This window comes from Schistocerca serialis, chromosome 5 (genome assembly GCF_023864345.2).
Source record: "Schistocerca serialis cubense isolate TAMUIC-IGC-003099 chromosome 5, iqSchSeri2.2, whole genome shotgun sequence".
Lineage (NCBI taxonomy): Eukaryota > Metazoa > Arthropoda > Insecta > Orthoptera > Acrididae > Schistocerca > Schistocerca serialis.
The window spans coordinates 418224447-418245305 of NC_064642.1; the positions used below are offsets into that span (position 1 = coordinate 418224447).

Consider the following 20859-nt stretch of genomic DNA (forward strand, 5'->3'; position numbering starts at 1 on the left):
CACCAACAAGCAACAGTATCTCCATTATGACAGCTGCCACCCATTCCACATCAAACGGTCCCTTCCCTACAGCCTAGGTCTTCGTGGCAAACGAATCTGCTCCAGTCCGGAATCCCTGAATCATTACACCAACAACCTGAAAACAGCTTTTGCATCCCGCAACTACCCTCCCGACCTGGTACAGAAGCAAATAACCAGAGCCACTTCCTCGTCCCCTCAAACCCAGAATCCCCCACAGAAGAACCACAAAAGTGCCCCACTTGTGACAGGATACTTTCCGGGACTGGACCAGACTCTGAATGTGGCTCTCCAGCAGGGATACGACTTCCTCAAATCCTGCCCTGAAATGAGATCCATCCTTCATGAAATCCTCCCCACTCCGCCAAGAGTGTCTTTCCGCCGTCCACCTAACCTTCGTAACCTGTTAGTTCATCCCTATGAAATCCCCAAACCACCTTCCCTACCCTCTGGCTCCTATCCTTGTAACCGCCCCCGATGCAAAACCTGTCCCATGCACCCTCCCACCACCACCTACTCCAGTCCTGTAACCCGGAAGGTGTACACGATCAAAGGCAGAGCCACGTGTGAAAGCACCCACGTGATTTACCAACTGACCTGCCTACACTGTGACGCATTCTATGTGGGAATGACCAGCAACAAACTGTCCATTCGCATGAATGGACACAGGCAGACAGTGTTTGTTGGTAATGAGGATCACCCTGTGGCTAAACATGCCTTGGTGCACGGCCAGCACATCTTGGCACAATGTTACACCGTCCGGGTTATCTGGATACTTCCCACCAACACCAACCTATCCGAACTCCGGAGATGGGAACTTGCCCTTCAGTATATCCTCTCTTCTCGTCATCCGCCAGGCCTCAATCTCCGCTAATTTCAAGTTGCCGCCACTCATACCTCACCTGTCTTTCAACAACTTCTTTGCCTCTACACTTCTGCCTCGACTGACATCTCTGCCCAAACTCTTTGTCTTTAAATATGTCTGCTTGTGTCTGTATGTGTGGATGGATATGTGTGTGTGTGCGCGAGTGTATACCTGTCCTTCTTTCCCCCTAAGGTAAGTCTTTCCGCTCCCGGGATTGGAATGACTCCTTACCCTCTCCTTTAAAACCCACTTCCTTTCGTCTTCCCCTCTCCTTCCCTCTTTCCTGATGAAGCAACAGTTTGTTGCGAAAGCTTGAATTTTGTGTGTATGTTTGTGTTTGTTTGTGTGTCTATCGACCTGCCAGCGCTTTTGTTCGGTAAGTCACCTCATCTTTGTTTTTATATATAATTTTTCCCATGTGGAATGTTTCCTTCCATTATATATATATATATATATATATATATATATATATATATATATAACCTTCTTTCATGATTCTTAAACCAAGTGTTAGCTATGATTAAGTTGTGCAAAATTGTACCAGGCGGCTTCCTCTCTCATTTCTTATTCCCAATCCATATTCACCTACTACATTACCTTCTCTCTCTTTCCCTACTGCCGAATTCCAGTCACCTATGACTATTAAATTTTCGTCTCCCTTCACTATTTGAATAATTTCTTTTATTTCATGATACATTTCTTCAATTTCTTCGTCATCTGCAGAGCTAGTTGGCATATTAACTTGTATTATTGTAGTAGGTGTGGGCTTCGTGTCTATCTTGGCCACAATAGTGCGTTCACTATGCTGTTTGTAGTAGCTTACTCGCATTCCTATTTTTTACTCATTATTAAACCTACTCCTACATTACCCCTATTTGATTTTGTATTTATAACCCTGTATTCGCCTGACCAAAAGTCTTGTTCCTCCTGCCACTGAACTTCACTAATTCCCACTATATCTAACTTTAACCTATCCATTTCCCTTTTTAAATTTCCTAACCTACCTGCCCAAATAAGGGATCCGACATTCCACGCTCCAATCCGTAGAACACCAGTTTTTTCTCTCCTGATAACGACATCCTCGAGTAGTCCCCGCCCGGAGATCCGAATGGGGAACTATTTTACCTCCGGAATATTTTACCCAAGAGGACGCCATCATTTACCCATACAGTAAAGCTGCATGCCCTCGGGAAAAATTACAGCTGTAGTTTCCCCTTGCTTTCAGTCGTTCGCAGTACCAGCACAGCAAGGCCGTTTTGGTTAGTGTTACAAGGCCAGATCAGTCAATCATGCAGACTGTTGCCCCTGCAACTACTGAAAAGGCTGCTGCCCCTCATTTTCTTATGTATCTCAACCGCTGGAGTCTATACTGCAAACTATGTCATGTGCACCATTACCTTTGTGCTCCTGTCACTGTATAGTATAATAATACGAACTTTTAAAAAAATACGATCATGTTTAATGAATGGGATTCTTCCATACATATTTGCAAAGCAAGCCATGTTTCCTTTTACCTGCACAAATAGCGAATTGCAAAACGAACTGCCCATCAACTACAGTACAGTGCAAAGAAAGTGTCATGAACCACTTAAAATTCATTTCTTGTTAGACCTACATCATTTGGCACTATCGTTCACTGTGTCACTTTCCAGGATACCTTTCCCGTACAACAAGATATGAGATCAAGTTCCATCAAAACCAGAAGAAGCTTAAGGGCATTCAATAGCGAGTTTATCAGCATCATCAAAACAGAATGCGACCTCAAATTACAGGTAACTTGATCACCACAACATACCTTCAAAACCCTTTAGTTTTCATCATCCTATGGAAAATTACATTGTATGCTAAATATGTGTCACATGATACAGATGGCTCAAAATGCTCTAGCAGAAGTATTGGAGCACAAGTATTGGTCGAGTCTCCTGGTGTCCTTATATAGCCTTTCAGAGAGAGACTGAATAAGTCGCTAACTGAAAACAGCACGACATTTGCCACCAACGAATTATCTGGACAGCATGCACTCTGAATTCTATTTATCTTCACACTGAAGTAACCAAGAGGGGCAAGTGGTGATTAAATGTCTTATTTCATGGAAATAGCAAATTTTGTAGCTGATGAAAGTAATTCAGTTAGCTTATGTTTCTGTGAGTGAGCCACAGTAAGGGAATGGCAGAGGCAGGGCAGTTCATGGTGGCCTCCACAGGTGACCCACGAGAAAGCAAGTGGACAGGCCATCCCTGGCAGGTGGCAGCTTTTGCATAGGATGGGGGTGAGATGGCGCCCTCCTCCCACATCGTAAAACTCAAAGCTGCGATTTTTCCATTACGTGGAAAGCTGGCCCAGGCTGTTTCTTGTGCCCAAGGTGCCATACTAACACAAAAGATGTCTGGCTCCAATACGGGCTGTGTTGGTGAGGTGCGCTCCTTAAGAGCCCCCTCACATCCCTGCTCTCGATGTGGGACACTGCAGGAACATTCCAATGGTTCCGTCAGAGACGCAGAAGCCTTAAGAACTTTTCAACATAAGACGCCTCCCAGAAGCTACTCACTGGCTGAAATTGTGACACATAGGATGATGATTCCCATGCAATGTTTGGAAGGAAGACGGGGGATTGGCGCAAATTTTGTTGCGAGGAAATAATTGGGCAGCCGCTGGTACACAGGAGACACTGAGGCTACACTCAATATGAGGAAAGGAGATTCATGTTCTGATGCTGTAGTGAGCAGTCTTGGTATTCTGTATCGTCTGCTACCAAGTACGGAGATGATAATATTACCTAGGAACACGCTGTTTACCGCGATTGCGCATCATCATAGTTGCAGTTTCATCGGTCATCCACACAGCAACCCACCGAGCAATGCAGGCAGTCAACGCCAACACACAATACTGCTGCAGTACTTTGATCAGCCTTGCTCCATCTTGCTAGAGCAACAGAACTCTCGACATTTGACTACCAGTTCACATGATTCGTGACCACCACTTCACATCATTTTTTTTCCAATATACTGGTGATAGGATGCACATAGAATTTGTGCAGTACATCTGGATAGGGAGAGTGCCAGCCGTTACAGAAGTTATTTTGAAGTTTACTGTATAGATTTTAACTGTTCTCTTCTTTCCACTTACGGAAAACTTAATACCAAGCTAATTAATTTCTCTCTTCTGCGCAGAATAAATTCAATAAATATGCTGATCATCACAGCATTTATCTGTTCAGAATACCTGTTCCTTGGCACCTGCCAATTATTAATTTTAGAGGTTTATAAAAAATGCAAAGATTTACGTAATCTTATATGAAAGAAACTGGTCACATTAGTTGGATAGCAGGGTGAACACAGCAATGTCAGATATCATGCTGCGCAATTAAAATGCTCATCTCTTTGATTATTTCTTTGAATTTCAAGTCTAAATTCCAGTCATTTGCATAGTAAATTTTAACTTTCTAGTGACGACTCTGGCCAGTATCCAAACTGTGGCAGATAGCATGGAGCTCTTTAGGAGAGTATGTGGTGTCCATTTTAAAGGCAGTGAAGCCACTGCTTAATTCTTGTCTTGCAGTTAAAGGATTTTTGATATATGTAATTTGAGAAATAAATTTGCTGAAGAGCATGAAGAGTCCCTTAAGACTTGCCAATCAAGTTTACTGGCTTGGTATTTTCAGAGATACTGGACACTATATTCAAAACTTAAAAATGGTGTTCCTTTACTGCTTGCTGTGTGCAAGGAATACTTTTGCCTTTATATACTTTTCAATATTCAGTCCATTTGGCATATAGCTCTAAACAGTACAATCCATGTTCAATCCCTATGAAATATTTGTCAACTTACTTACTTTCACAACACCATGCTTATCAACTAAAGCACGCCATGTGGCAGTTGATGTTGGGTAACTTTTGGTCCACTGAATGGGAATTCCTTGAATTTTAATGTGTGTTGTCTGCAATGTATTATTTTCACTCTAAAAAACATGCATGTAATAGAAAACACAGCAGCTACAGAATATAAATTACAGATGTGGTCCTCACTTCTTGATGACATGAGTTTTCTTTCTACAAGCAAAATATACTGTACTGTATTGCAGAGTATGTGCCCTTGAACCTTTCAAAACAAACCACTCAATTCTCTGCACATACTGAAGCCATTACTAATGAAATCTGTATCTGTACATATGTCCACTAGTGATGGCGTAAGGTGCATTTCCATGAAGTTCAAAACATTTCTGAAACAGTGTTTGCAGTTAGTATTGGACTACTGATATTCACAACATGCGGGTAATACTAAACTAGCATTCTGGAGCTGTGTCAGTAGAGATCAAAGTAATATTTTTCCAGGCCTGCTACCACAAACTGTCGCTAAGCACTGCTAATGTTTGTTTGGTCTATATGTAGTGGTTGAATGGGTTGGTGCAGAGAGAAAGTATACAAACTTATCACTATGAGGCAGAGGAATGCCTGTGCAATGTGCACTGGGGAAAAAGAAAAAGAAGCTGCAGAGCTTGGCACCAGCTACAGTGACAGACAAAAAAAAACTTTACTCTCTCTCAATACTGGAAAAAAAAAAAGAAGAAGAAGAAGGAGGAAGAGTAACACATTGGGAAGCTGTTGGTATATTAAATTCTACAGCTCCTGAACAATATCCACAAATCAAATAAAACAACTGAAGAGGTAAACAATATTATTCTTGCATATGTTTGTTTTTATAATTTTACAGCTATCTCAGCTTCAATAGCTATGCCAAAGTACAATTCCTAGTAGACGCACCAAGTAATTAGCAAATTCATTATGTACAAGGGTTGGAACTTAAATAGTGGCAACTATTTATTCACAACCAATACAAAAAGAGTTAAATGTTTGTTCCTGTTACTGTCCTCCAAAGTAGCCACCACCATTGTGTAGAACCCGTTGCCAGCAATGTGGAAGGCATAGCATACTGACTGTTAGCAGAGCCTGTTCTGTTGATCGTGCAAATGGAGCAGTTTACTGCCTGTTTAATCTCTGTAACAGTTCCGAAGCGAATGCCATGAAGTGGTTCTTTGATCTTCGGAATCAAGTCAAAGTCAAGTCCTTAAGTCCAGGGAGTATGGTGAATGGTACGATACTTCCCAGTCCCATCGAACAAATAGAGCAGCCACAGCTTGCGCTGTATGCGCCCACGCATTGTCGTGCAAAATGATGGGTGGGTTGCGCAGAAAGTGTCGCCGCTTCCTTCGTAAAGCTGGTCGCAGGTGATGCTCTGAAAACTAACAGTAATACAGGGTGAGGCAGTGAAACTGCACGATTTTGTAAAACCACCAAAGATTTATTTACAAGTAAAATCATAATAGTTGAACATGGATCTCAAGTACAAGAGTGGAAATTAAAGATTTAACTTAAAAACAATCATTTTTTAAATATGGTGTCAGTGAGGTGTCGTCCTTGGTTTTGCACACATTGTCTAAGCCTGAGATGAAATTGTCCCATGACGTTTCGTAGCATCTGTACTGGAATGTTGTTAATTTCCTGTCGAATTCGCTCCTTCAGGTCTTCTTTTGTTCTTGGTGGATTTTCCCGGAAGACTTTGCACTTGAGGTAGCCCCAAAGAAAAAATTCTGGTGCCGTCAGGTCTGGTGAACGGGCAGGCCAGGGGAAATCGCCATTCCTGCTGATTAGACGTCGTGGAAATGCAAGTTTGAGCAATTCCATTGAGACATTAGCAGTACGGCTTGTTGCACCATCTTGCTGGAAGAGTGTTTCAGCATCTGGATCATGTCGATCAATTCCAGGCAGACCAAAAATGGTCAACATGTCAGCATAACGTCCAGAGGTTACCGTCACTGTGTTGCCATCTTCCATCTTCAAAAAAATTGGGCCCCACGATTCCACGAGATGACATTGCGCACCAGACTGTTACTTTTTCAGAATGGAGAGGTTTTTCATGAAGTTCGTGCGGGTTATCTGAGGACCAATATCTGAAGTTTTGCTTATTTACGTACCCACTAAGATGAAAGTGGGCTTCATCACTCATCCATAAGTTATGCACTCTTTCTTCATTTCGTTCAATAACGTTAAGCATTGACTGGCAAAAGCGTATACGGTTATTGTAGTCATTAGGTTTAAGGGCTTGCACTACCTGAATTTTGTATGGATGATAGTGAAGGTCACTCTTCAAAATCCGTCTTACTGATCGATTGCTGAGACCAAGTTCTGCGCTGTGCCGTCTCGCGGATTTTCGCGGACTTCGTCCCAACGCTTCGCGCACACGATTAATGTTCTCGGGTGTCCGGATTGTTTTTGTGCTGCCGCCTCTTTTCTTTGTTGTGCTAGCAGTAGCTTCAAAGGTTTTAACCCAAAGGAGAATGGCTTTCCTTGATGGCACGGGAGCCCGTGGCGGCAGGTTGAATTCACGACGAAAGGCGCGTTGAGCACCAACCACACTATCCGTGTTTTTGTAATATGCCTTTACGGCATATGCACGTTGCGCATTCGACCAACGCTCCATGGCTACTGAAACTTCCACCACTCTAGACGCCCAAGGTCACTTCCCCCACTCTCGCAACCCCCCTCCGCGCCCGACAACCACTATTGAAATCGTGCCGTTTCACTGCCTCACCCTGTACCGTGCACTGACGGTCTGCAGTGGAGGAAGGTAATGTGTTAGTATAACAATCACAGACGTACACGAGAATACCTATAACTTTCACCATATAGGGGCTCTGACGCGCTTTCAACTTTTGCGGCAACTCCATGATGTAATTCGTTGGATTGGCATTTCAGTTTTGGCTCTTATGATGTGGCCCATGTCTCATCCAGTGTTGCGATACGGTGTAAGAAAGCCTCTCTTTTGCGCTCATAGCGCTTTAAGTGCATCTGAGCAGCATTGTAACATCCATTTCTGCATTTCCATTAAGTCATGCAGAACTCATCGTGATGCAATTTTTTGCATATATATAACAGATAATGATACACACTATTACCTTCAGGACTTAGTCAAACTGAATGGTGTCAATAACATGACTATTAATATTCATTGTAGAATCATAAATTGGACATATGTTCAGTATTACTTTTCAAACATTGTCCTATCAGACAAAAAAATTGTAAATGTAGTTCACAGCAAAATTATGAACTGGGCATAGGTTAAGTCTCTCTCAGCTAAATACATTTCTATTTAGAATGAAATTTAAATATATTTCACTAACAAACACTTTCTCACTGACCTTTGAATAAAAGAAGTTACTGTTATCATAGATGGTGGTCTTTTTATTAATCGTTATTTAGCTTAGCAGAATAAACAAACTGTGGGTCCTGTTACACTATTAATAAGCACTTTCAATACCCAAGAGGAACCCAATACTGTACAGAACTTGACAGGAATAGCAGGAGTAACTGAAACTTTCGATGATTAAGTAACTGTGCATTTGGACTACTTTCAAGGGGGTGTGGGGGCGGGGGTGTGGAGGGGGGCTTACTCTTGACCACTGTAGTAGAGCAAAATAAATCTACTTTCATTACATTAGTGAAACAAGCACTTAGCAAGGATGAACATGTAACTCAACAGTTGCAGTTCTGAACTTTTACTGCAGTGAAACGCAAAACTGAGATATTTGTAAGATCCTTTCAACAAACAATATTAATTTTAGCACACACTATTGCCACATTACCTTTGATATGCTTTCAATAAAGGACACTTGGTAAGCAGTTTAGCGTGGGAGGAATCCTAACTGGATATGTGACAAAGGATAAATCACGGTAGGTACAAGAGCTCAGTTATAATTTACCTTATATTTGAGTACATTATAACATCCAATGAGCTGATCCTTCACTGTACATTACTATAGTAGTTCTGTTCCATTACAGTGATGGTGCAATGTGGTGGCGAATGCATGTTTGTAGGTGGATTTGCAGGTAGAATTACTGGATTCTCATTTCTTGGTGGCGATGATAGATATCAATTCCAACATAATTCCAGCTACTTACTGCATTCATCCGAGGCTTTGGCACATTGGAAAACAGCACAAAAAGCCCCTCTCAGCACCAGCACAATTCACAGCCTTTTTGTGAGCTGTTGGTGGTTCAGTAGCTCATCCCTGACTGACTCTCCCTTCCACCTTTCCATCCATGCCAACCACATTTTGCGCATGCTACAAAGTTCTGTTCCCGAGGGGAACCACACCACCTTTTACATACAAAATAACTAAAAGCCCTTAGTGAGGATCAGTCTTTACATAACAGCAAGTAGTTACTTTAAACAAAATTTTAGTTGTATACATTAAGTTTTGTTCCCTCCAAATGAGGCAAAGAATTTTACTAATAAAGACAATACATTGCACAGTATTTTATTGAGTTCATTGCCGGGGATTCCGACGTGTCCTGGGGTCCACACAAACACCACAAAATCGCGGGACTGTTCCAGGACATAGATGGACTCCTGAATGGATGCTACCAGAGGGTAGCGAGGGTAGCTCTAGCCAATAGCTTGTTGGCTGCTCAATGAGTCAGTATTGGAGAAACTAAAAAACAGAAGGAAAGCTTTAAAAAACCACTATAGAATGGGGTTGGTTGTCCCCAAAAAGAGCTTCAAATGACTGACATCATCTCACTGGCACTAATAAACTCGAGAACGCGATCGGCTGAGCGCGTGTCATCTGCTAAAATGGAAGATATAACAGGCGACAGCTGTAGACGGGCGCGTAACGGAGTAAAATAGGGGCACTGAAGTAAAAGGTGTCTTACCGTCCACAGCTGAGAGCAGTGGGGATAGAGTGGGGGAGGATCACCACTTAAAAGATGTCGATGGCTAAAAAGACAGTGCCCTATCTGGAATCTAGTTAAAATTACCTCCTCCCGATGACGGGTTCGGGAGGAAGAGGTTCAAGCAGAGGGAAGAGCTTTCACGTCCCGCAATTTATTATTGGGAAGTGTCGACCAATGTGCGTGCCATAAAAAAAGCAACACGACGACATAAAACACTCCGTAGATTGGCGAAAGGAATCGCGCGAATAGCTGGCTGAAGAAGAGAGACTGCTGCCTTGGCCGCTATATCGTCTGCCTCATTTCCACAGATACCAACGTGTACTGGGATCCAGACGAACGCCACAGAGACGCCCCCCACGTGGAAGCAGTCCTGAGTACGGTGGACCAGAGGGTGGACAGGATAGAGAGCTTGGAGACTGAGGAGAGAGCTGAGAGAATCTGAACAGATAACATACTGTATCCGCTGATGGCGACGGACGTATTGGACAGCCTGGAGAACAGCGTAAAGCTCCACAGTATAAACCGAACACTGGCCAGGAAGCCTAAATCGATTTGGGGTGTCGCGAACAGTATAGGCACTCCCAACACCTAACGATGTTTTTGAGCAATCAGTATACATAAATGTGGCATCCTTCATTTGTGCGCATAGAGCAGCAAATGCCTGACGATAAACAAGTGAAGGGGTACCATCCTTGGGAAACTGACAAATGTCATGGAGCAGGCAGGTCCGGGGACGGAGCCAAGGCGGTGCTGTACCCCAAGTGGTCAAGAAAGTTTTAGGAAAGCGGAAGGAAAGAGAATGGAGCAGTTGACGGAAGTGAAATCCCGGTGGTAGTAGGGAGGAAGGGCAACCTGCATACCCTAAATCCAAGAAGGTGTCGAAAAAAATGTCATGGGCCGGATTTGCAGGCATGGAAGACAGATGGCTTGCATAACGACTCAGAAGGACAGCTCGCCGATTGGACAGCGGAGGTTCAGCAGTCTCAGCATAAAGGCTTTCCACAGGGCCGGTGTAAAAAGCTCCAGACACTAAACGTAATCCACGGTGGTGGATAGAGTCGAGACGACGAAGAATAGACGGCCAAGCAGAGGAGTAAACTATGCTTCCACAGTCCAATTTCGATCGCACTAAGGAGCGATAGAGGCGGAGGAGGACCACTCTGTCCGCTCCCCAGAAGGTACCATTCAGGACACTCAGGGTGTTGAGGGATCACAGACAGCGAGCTGAAAGACAGGAAATGTGGTAGGACCAGCACAGTTTTCTGCCAAACATAAAACCCAAGAATTTAGAGACATCCGAAAATGGAAGGTTGACAGGTCCTAGATGTAAGGAAGGTGGAAGAAACTCCGTACGACGCCAAAAATTAGCACAAACAGTCTTGCTGGGAGAAAAGCAGAAGCCGGTTTCGTTGCTCCAAGATTCGAGGCGATCAAGACATCCTTTAAGATGTCGTTCAAGAAGGCTGGTCCGTTGAGAGCTGTAGTAGATCGCAAAATCGTCCACAAAGAGGGAGCCCGAGACATCAGGAAGGAGACAATCCATAATGGGATTTATGGCAATGGCAAACAGTACAACACTTAGCACAGAGCCCTGGGGTACCCCGTTTTCTTGGGAGAAAGTACAGGAGAGAGTAGTGTTCACCCACACTCTAAATGTGCGCTCTGCCGTAAATTCGTGAAGAAAAAGGGGCAGCCCACCTCGAAAGCCCGAAGAGAACAGTGTGCGGAGGATGCCTGTCCTCCAACAGGTATCTTATGCTCTCTCCAGATCAACAAATATTGCTACCGTTTGGCGTTTCCGGAGAAAATTGTTCATGATATAAGTGGAGAGGGAAACAAGATGGTCAACTGCAGAAAGATGCTTTTGGAAACCGCATTGGGCAGGTGTTAAAAGACTCCAGCCACCAAGCTAAACGGCAATTCACCATAAGCTAAACGGCAATTCACCATACACTCCAAAACCTTACATACACTAGCCGTGAGAGAAATAGGGCGATAGCTAGAGGGGAAATGTTTGTCCTTTCCAGGTTTCTGAACAGGAACGACGATAGCTTCCCACCACCGTCTGGGAAAAGTACTGTCGGTCCAAATTCAATTATAAAGGCGAAGGAGATAACGCAGACTATGGTATGATAAATGCAGCAACATTTGGATGTGGATACCATACGGTCCTGGGGCGGAGGAGCGAGAAGAAGAGAGTGCATGTTAGAGTTCCCGCATGGAGAAAACTGTATTGTAGCTTTCGCGATTGTGAGAGGAGAAAGCAAGAGGTCACACTTCCGCTGCACGTTTCTTCGGGAGAAACGCTGGCGGGTAATTTGAAGAGCTTGAAATCTCAGCAAAGTGTTCACCCAATGAGTTAGAAATTGTGACGGGTCCACTAATGTATCATGCGCGACAGTGAGCCCAGAGACCGGGGTAAACTAGGCGCACCAAATAACTGTCGAATCCGACTCCAAACTTCTGAGCAGGGAGTGCAGGTGTTAAATGAGCTAGTAAAGAAGTCCCAGCTTGCCTTCTTGCTATCGCGGATGACGCAACGGCATCGCGCACGGAACTGCTTATAGCGGATACAGTTGGCCAATGTAGGATGGTGTCTGAAAACGCGAAGAGCACGCCGCCGTTCACGTATTGCATCATGGCATGCCTCGTTCCACCAAGGAACTCGGGGGCGCCGGGGCAATTCGGAGGTGCGAGGTATTGAACATTCTGCAGCTGAAAGAATAATGTCTGTAATATGAGAGACCTCATTGTCGACGCTAGGAAAGTGACAGTCATAGAATGTGGCTAGAGACGAAAAAAGTGTCCAATCGGCTTGGGCAAACTTCCAGTGTCACGGGCGCATATATGGCAGGTGTGGCTGCAATCGAAGGACACATGGAAAGTGGTCACTCGAGTGTGTATCAGCAACAGCGAACCATTCGAAGCGCCGAGCTAGCGGAACAGTACCGACCGAAAGGTCCAAATGAGAAAAATTTGTCATGGAGGCAGACAAAAATGTAGGGTCCCCAGTGCTGAGGAAAACAAGATCCGCTTGGTGGAAGACTTCTACCAATAGTGAGCCACGCGGACAAGGATGTGGAGATCCCCAAAGCGGGTGGTGGGCATTGAAGTCCCCAACCAGCAAATAGGTGGGTGGAAGCTGACCAAGAAGATGAAGGAGATCAGCTCGTGCCATTGGTGTGGATGATGGAATGTATACAGTACAAAGAGAGAAGGTGTATCCAGAAAGGGAAAGACGGACAGCGACAGCTTGGAAGGAAGTGTTTAAGGGGATTGGGTGATAATGGAGAGTATCCTGGAGAAGAATCACGAGTCTTCCATGTGCTGGAGTGCCTTCAACAGAGGGGAGATCAAATCGGACTGACTGAAAATGGGGGAAAACAAAGCGGTCGTGATGACGCAGCTTTGTTTCCTGAAGACAAAAGATGACCGGCGAGTAGGATCGTAAGAGGATCCTGACAATTCATCCCCATTGGCTCGAAGGCGGCATATATTCCAATGGATAATGGACATAGGGTGGACAGAAAATGGAAGAATGTTACCGAGGTTGCCCTCAACTCAACGACAGCTCAGAGCTTGCGACTGACAGTGTGGAACGGCAGTCAGCCAAAGGCAGAAGATCCTGATCCATAGGTTGTCCAGGAGCAGCCCCTGCCACCAGCGATCGGCCGCCAGCAGTGCACTTCGGCGACACAGAAGACGGCCGAGGGCGGCTACCGCCAGGTGGTGCTGTAGATGAGACATGCCGTGGCGGAGAAGGAGAGGAACTGGGTTTCTTATTAGCCTTCTTGGGAACAGGATGTTTAGATGAAGGAGGAACTGATGGTTGTGAATTTGGGGTACGTAAAAAATCTTCACGTGTAAGCTCTTTTTGGGAAGTCCGGGTGTCTGACTTTGGGTTCGAGATTTAGCAGAACCCGATGAAGGATGAGCCTTAGAGTGAGCAGGCGAAAGTGGGGAGGTTGAACAGGTGATCTTTGCGCTGGCCGATCTGACGACTGTGGCACTAAAGGTGAGATCACAAGTCTGCGTGGCCACCTCCTTTGTTGGCTGAGGAGAGGCAAGGACAGTGCTGTATTTAACTGTGAGGCACAGTGGGCTTTTGACTGGCAAATAATTTTCGAGCAGCAAAGGTCGACACCTTTTCCATCACTCTGATTTCCTGAATGAGCTTTTCATCTTTAAAAATGGGGCAATACCGAGAGGAAGCAGCGTGGTCACCCATACAATTGATGGAATGAGGGGATGGAGGTGGACAAGCACCCTCATGGGCATCCTTGCCACACGTAACACATGTGGCCGGATTGGACACCGATGGCAACGCGTAGGGTTTGGGTTGTAAGGGCGAACGGAAATTATCTCATAGCCGGCTTTGATGTTTGACGGGAGCTGAACTCTTTCAAATGTCAAGAAGACAGTACGGGTTGGAACGATGTTCATGTCAACCCTTTTCATAACTCTATGAACAGCCGCTACGCCGTGGTCAGACAGGTAGTGTTGAATTTCCTCGTCAGACAATCCGTCGAGGGAGCGGGTATAAACGACCCCACGTGAGGAATTCAAAGTGCGGTGCGGTGTGCTTCCACCCAGACAGGGAAGGTGTGTAGCAGTGAAGTACGCAGCAATTTTTGGGCCTGGAGGGCACTGACTGTTTCCAACAACAAGGTGCCATTTCGTAATCTGAAACAAGACTTTACAGGACCTGCAACTGCGTCGACACCTTTCTGAATAATGAGAGGGTTGACCGTGGAGAGGTCGTGACCGTCAGACCGAGAAACAACAAGGAACTGTGGCAACGATGGAAGAACTGTCTGTGGCTGAGACTCATTGAACTTACGCTTGTGAGCAGACATAGTGGAAGATGAGGAAACCATTACGGAAGTATACCCCATGATTACTGGCGTCTCCGATGGCGCGCTCCTCCCTTGTGGGGGCCCTCTCTGAGGGCACTCCCACCTTAGGTGATTGTTCACACCTCAGGTCACACCTCCCGAGAAACGGACCGAGGGACCAACCGGCACTTTCGGAAGGTATCAGCTCGGGTAATCACCCGTTCCTGGTCCTGGCCATTACCAGGGGGTACGTATGTGTCCTACTTGTCTACCCGGGGCAGGGAATTACGCGTTACCCCGTCACCGGCTACACATGGAAATGCATGGGTCGGCCTTCAGACACACACAGGGAGGAAAAAAGAGAAATGGAAAAACAAAGAACAGGAAAGGAAAGAAGAGGGGTCTCAAACGCTGCAGTGGAGAAAGGGTAAAGAGAAGAGGTAAGGAAAAGAGAAGGACAAAGGAAGGATGAAGACTTGCAAGCAGAGAAAGGGAAGAATGTGTTACATTTTCGAGCGTCCGTCTCCGGATATAGGTACAAAACATACTCCGAGAGGGGGAGAAAGGGAAGGAAAGAGGCAGAGGTGGGGGGGGGGGGGGGGCAAGATGGGGGATGGGGAAGGATGTGGAAAAGGGAGGTATGCAGCCCAGAAAGGAAGGAGTGCCACATTAGCTCGCGGTCCCGTGCTCGCTATGCACGTATCCACAAGAGAGTTGTGGACCCCCTGGGGGGGAGCTGTCAGTGCAAACCACTTCAGAGCCCCAGAAAACATCAAGAATCGAGATGAAGTGACAGCGGAGAGTGGCGGGGTTAACGGAGTCCTTAGGGCCACGCAAAAGGTCCAGACGAAGCTGCGGCCAAGGTGTACACCATGGAGGCGTAGGTAAATGGACCACAAGTAGAGGTCGTAAAGGAAAGTACTCCAGTTCGGAGAGTAGGGACCACACGCGAACCGCAATCGTTAGCCCCGATCTGGGCCACCAATGCGGGAGATGAGAATGCTACGGGTGGGAAAAGGAGACAGTAATTCGGATGCTGAGGGGAACTATGAATGTGTGCTGCGTAACTGGCAAGCAGTTGTGTACGTCTGATCTGCAGTGGAGGGACACCAGCCTCCAATAGTAAGCTGGTCACTGGACTTGTCCTAAAAGCTTCTGTCGCTAATCGAACCCCACAGTGGTCACAGGGTCGAGTAAATGCAATGCTGAATGTGCTGCTGAACCATAAACCACACTCCCATAGTCAATTCAGCATTGGACAAGGGCTCTGTAGAGCTGCAGCAGCATACAGCTATCTGCACCCCAATTGGTTCGCTCAGGCAATGGAGGGCATTGATGTGCTGCCAGCACTTTTGCTTAAGCTGACGAAGATGAAGGAGCCAAGTCCATCGAGCATCTAAAACCAGTCCTAAGAATCGATATGTCTCCACTACAGTGAGTATCATCGTGAAGGTAAAATGTGAGTTCTGGATGAACAGTACGACGCTGACAGAAGTGCATGATACATTACTTTGCGGCTGAAAACTGGAAGCCATGGGCTAGCCCATGACTGTGCCTTGTGGATGGCTCCCTGGAGGCACTGCTCAGCAACACCAGTACTGTAGCAGCAGTAAGAAATGCAGAAGTAGTCTACATACAGAGAAGGTGAGACACAGGGCCCGACAGCTGCTGCTAGACCGTTAATGGCCACTAAAAATACAGACACTCAATACAGAGCCCTGAGGGACTCCATTTTCCTGGATATGGATGGAAATATGGGAGTCACCAACTTGGACACGGAAAGTACGGAGCGACAGGAAGCTTTGAATAAACTCGTTATTTATGGTAACACCAGGGACAGCTGTTGGGGCCTGGTACTCAAAGATGTTTTATCTTTGCCTAGACTTGGGAAGGTGCCGTGTGGCACCCAATGGTGGAGACTTTATCTCTCCGAACACTTCTTTCATTGTTTGATAAGGTAGTGAACATGGTCACAGAGCCATTTAAAGGCTCTGATGTGCTCCAGGTAAGGAGCACATCATAGCCTTTAAACGGCTCTGACCTCTCCAGGCAAGGGTGCCGCTTATGCCGCTGCAGAGCTCGCCGATGCTCCTTAATTGCTTCAGCGATTCCAGTGTCCACCAATGGACTGCCTTACAGCTCGGGCACCCTCAAGAGTGAGGGGATCGCATTTGCTGCCACAGAAACAATTGTGCTAGTCACCTGCTCAACTATCACATCGATGTTACCGTGTGGGGGAGATTCAGCAGTTACAGCAGAGGTGAAGGTTTCCCAGTCAGCCTTGTTCAAAGCCCATCGGGGCAGGTGTCCGTGCGCCTGACGCTGGGGCAGTGACAGGAAGATGGGGAAGTGGTCACTACCATACAGGTAGTCATGTGCTGTTCAGTAGACAGATGGGAGAAGTCCTGGGCTGCAAACTGATACATCTGTGGCCGATTAACTACCATGAGCCACACTGAAAAGTGTGGCAGCCCCAGTATTTAAGAAGCAGAGGTCGAATTGCGACAGTAAAGTTTCGACATCTCTGCCTTGGCCAGTAAGCATGGTACCACCCCCACAAGGGGTTATGGGTGTTAAAATCTCCCAGAAGTAGGAAAGGTTTAAGGAGTTGAGCAATAGGTGGAGCTAATACATTCAGGGGTACTGCACCATCTGGAGGAAGATATACATTGCAGACAGTTATTTCCTGCATCGTCCTTATTCCGACAGCCACAGCTTCAAGAGGGGTTTGAAGGGTCATATTCACTACAGACCGAGTTTAGGACATAAACGCGAACTCCACCTGACACTATTATAGTCGCTACGGTTCCCGTACTATCCCTTATAGCCGCAGAGGGCAGGGGTCGACACTGCTGGGAACCAGGTTTCCTGGAGGACAATGCAGATAGCAGGTGTAAAGCTTAACAGTTGCCATAGCTCAGCCAGATGGTGGAAAAAACCACTGCAATTCCACTGGTGGATGATATCTTGAGTCTGGGAAGGCATGGAACATTCAATGAGGCAGTTTATGCCTCAAAGTCACCCGCTGCCACCGATTTATTGACCAAGCAGTCTATATCCATTGTGTCTGAGGGTCTGGTGAGATCGAGGTCCAGCAGACGCCAAAATCCCCACCCCATCCTCAGCAGCAGAGCTTGTAGGTAGCGGTGGTGTGGGTGCCACTGCAATTTCCTTGGTCTTAGGGGTTTTCTTTTTGGATTTCTCTCACTGCTCCTTGGGTTTCCCTGGCTGGAAGGACTTCACTGGCTCAGTCTCTGGGACTGAGGATGAGCGTGAAGCCCTATGACCAGCTGCTTTTCAGCTCTTCCGCCACTGGCGGGTGTTGTCTTTCCCACTAGAAGAAACCTGGGAAGGGAGTGCCCCAAGGGACCCCTTTCTAGTGAGAGAAGCCGAAGAAGACATACACTTCTCTGTCTTAGAAGTGGGGACGGATGTCCCCGATGGTTGGGGGGTTGCTCCTGAAGTAGGTGGTGCAGGAACAACAGGGAGGGAAATGCCCACCACCATCACGGGGGCAGGTGTAGTCTTCCAGCTCTGAGAGGTGACCTGGGTGGGCAGAGCTGATGGTGTCAGAACTGTTGTAGCGGTGGTGTTAAGACGGTGTCATATGCACAGGATGCAGGTCTTCAAATTTTCTCTTAGCCTCAGTGTAGGTCAGTCTGTCCAGGGTCTTGTACGTCTGGATTTTCTTTTCTTTCTGGAGAATCTTGCAGTCAGAAGAGCAAGGGGAATGGTGTTCTCCGCAGTTGACACAGATGGGAGGCGGGGCACATGGAGTATTGCGATGTGATGGGCGTCTAATCTCTGAATGTGACGCTGGAAGTACAGTCAGAAGACATAAGGCCGAAGTTCCAGCACTTAAAGCACTGCATCGGGGGAGGGATATAGGGCTTCACATCGCAGTGGCAGACCATCACCTTGACCTTCTCGGGCAATGTATCACCCTCAAAAGCCAAGATGAAGGCACTGGTGGCAACCTTATTACCCTTTGGACACCGGTGCACACACCGGACGAAATGTACACCTCGCTGCTCTAAATTGGAGTGCAGTTCATCATCGGACTGCAAAAGAAGGTCTCTGTGAAATATGATACCCTGGACCATATTTAAGCTCTTATGGGGCGTGATGGTTCCAGAAACATCCCCAGCTTGTCACAAGCGAGTAACTCCCATGACTGGGCAGAGGATGCTACTTTGATCAACACTGACCCAGATCTCATTTTGAACAAGCTCTCCACCTCACCGAACATGTCCTCTAAACGCTCAACAAAAAACTGATGCTTCATCGTCATGAAAGATTCCCATCAGCTCTCTAACACACAAGGCCCCAGGCCGAATAAGATCCGCTACCATCCTTAGCCTGACGTTCCTCCAATGGTGTGGCCAGGGAGGGGAACGATTTGGGGTCTTACTTCTGTGCGTTGAATTGAGCTCGTGATTGCTTTGAAACAGCTGGTGTTTCACCAACAGCAAGAGATGATGGACTCCGCTTCATCGCGTGTCATCTGCCCTGATGCCACCCACTCCTACCAGGGGCCTTCCCCATGGGCACCACCCAGCCACAGCAAAGGCCACCTGGCAGGACGGCCATTGCTGGGAGTCCCGATGTCCCAGGGGGATGGGCATCTACCCTTTGGCATATATGGGGAGTTAACGGCACAGGCATTAGCAGAGCAATCCCTGTGTGGTCAGGGGGGCTACAACCAACAGAGCACATGGTGGCCCCACCACAACGGACTGGCTACTGTGTCAGATATCAGGTGCAAAGAAGTCCATGGTCATTGTCGATGCAGAAATCGACACTGCATAGTGCACGGTGGAAAACATATTCAGGAAGGTGTCCTCGCCCAAGAGATGGAGAATGTGCAGGACTGCAATGCAATGACTAGAAAGTGGGCTAAGGATCTCAATGCACAATGGACACAATGCACCTTGTAAAGTGCCCTTCCCCAATTGGCTTGCACTCCAGGAAAATTTTGAAGAATGGATGTCAAACCATACAGGGGAGCATAAACTAAATGATGATGATGAGTTGGGTTGAGGGGGCACTCAACATCACAGTCACCAGCGCCCTGACGAAAAATCAATATGAAATCTCATGGGTGGGGACGAAGGCTGTCGCCACATGCAGAGCAGTTTATAACGTACTAAAATCTGCCGCCCTTCCTCACCAGTTTAGGGATGATGCCTAGTAGTTCACAAAATTTCACCGCTCTTAACACTGGTATCAGTATCTGCGATAATGGTAGGCAGATCTCGAGCGAGACCAAGGGCTGCTCTATATCAGTATACAGGACACACGTAGCCACAATATGCTGAAATGAAAGCGGCATGCCACAAACTTCACAGAAAGGTGGATCCTCCCCCCAGACAAGGAAGCTGTGTGTGAAAAAGCTATGCCCGATGCGCAGTCTGGTAAACAAAACCTCCTTCCAGCGACGAGGCTGACACGAAGTCTGCCAAGCTTTTGTGGTTGGCTTGAGTGACCGCAGTTTGTTGTTTGACACCTGCAACCGTTCAGTCTCCCACTGACATGATGCATCTGTAAGAAAATGAGATAATGGCATGCAACAGGATGGGACATTGATGGACAGCACCATCCCAACACGCTTCCTTGGCAGCTTTATCAGCCGTGTCATTACCCCGTATCCTAACGTGGCCAGGTACTCAGCAAAAGATCACCACCTTGCCATGGCGTTGGAGCCGCTGTAAGCAGTCATGGATCAGCTGAATCAGCAGGCCTACCAGATACATTTGGTGAAGCACTTTCAGTGCACTAAGAGTCAGAACAGATAAGAAAACTCTTGTACGTTGATGTCTGTGAACCCTCTCCAGTGTCATTAGAATGCCATATAAATCTGCATCATAATTTGTAAATTGTTCGGGACCATCACATAAAGGCCGAAACGTGTGAAACTCCTTTTAGTCGCGTCATACGACAGGCAGGAATACCTCGAGCCTATTCTAACCCCTGGACCAGCAGGGGTGGGGGGTTGCTCTGAGGTAAGGTAGGTATGTCAATGTCTGCTATCAGTGACAGTAGTAGATTCCATTGCATAAGACAGCAGTGTTGCTAATATTTAAGTCCCAACCTATATTTTTGTTAAGTAATTACAAATCCAAGTTAGCTGGCAGGCTGTAACAGTCCCTCACTCTGCATTCCTCCTCAAAAAACTGCATAAACAAACAGCTGACATAGTGATGGTTTGTGCCTTCTCAGGTTAGTTTACAGAACACACGAAATACTGAGGCCAGAATACCAAATGTTTTCTCACAACCATCCTGGCGATAGACAGTCGATAGTTAAAGATTCCCTTATTTGATCCCTGGTTGTACTTCCCTGGAAAGGGCTTCATGTTGTTTTCTTGCAATTGAAAGGCTTCATTTGCCCTGAATGCAGAAGGTCATGG

At 46.5% G+C, this 20859-nt stretch overlaps 1 protein-coding gene across 1 annotated transcript in view; it reads right to left on the reverse strand.

The window, feature by feature from the left end:
* Nucleotides 1-5540: 5540 nt before the first annotated feature.
* The window catches only part of LOC126481045 (uncharacterized), a 48953-nt gene continuing 33634 nt past the window's right edge, over nucleotides 5541-20859 (reverse strand). The window contains exon 6 of the transcript XR_007587502.1: nucleotides 5541-6122. The gene's annotated coding sequence lies outside the window, so the exon portion shown is untranslated. The remainder of the gene's footprint in view (nucleotides 6123-20859) is intronic.